General features: G+C 27.0%; 1 protein-coding gene across 1 annotated transcript in view; it reads left to right on the top strand.

Annotated features, from left to right (window-relative positions):
* Positions 1 to 300, top strand: part of LOC107756199 (proteasome 26S subunit ubiquitin receptor, non-ATPase 2) — a 24,408-nt gene that overhangs the window by 22,342 nt on the left and 1,766 nt on the right. The window lies entirely within an intron of this gene.

Genomic DNA, 300 nt, shown 5'->3' with positions numbered 1-300 from the left:
GGGAGACAGACGAAAAAGGGTTTAAGCATAAAAACAATAAGTGTAATACTGCTTTAAATTGTTGTTGTTTTTCCCCAAAAAAAATTTAAAAGTTTTCCGTTTAATTTAATTGCAATTTTGTTTTTGTTTTTCTGAGCAAAAAATAAATATCATACATTTTTCCCTGATTTATAGAAGAGACCCACTAAAATGCCATTCAGTGTAACAATCTTTTCAGGCATATTTACAACAAAAATCCATTTATGACATATTAAAAGACTAATTACTTTCACCCCAAATACTAATTAGTTGTAATTTTAC

This window comes from Sinocyclocheilus rhinocerous, unplaced genomic scaffold (assembly GCF_001515625.1).
Source record: "Sinocyclocheilus rhinocerous isolate Xijiao unplaced genomic scaffold, SAMN03320098_v1.1 scaffold592, whole genome shotgun sequence".
NCBI classification, from domain to species: domain Eukaryota; kingdom Metazoa; phylum Chordata; class Actinopteri; order Cypriniformes; family Cyprinidae; genus Sinocyclocheilus; species Sinocyclocheilus rhinocerous.
The sequence above is the reverse complement of the archived record's forward strand: the minus strand, read 5'-3'. Positions and strand labels throughout refer to the sequence as shown.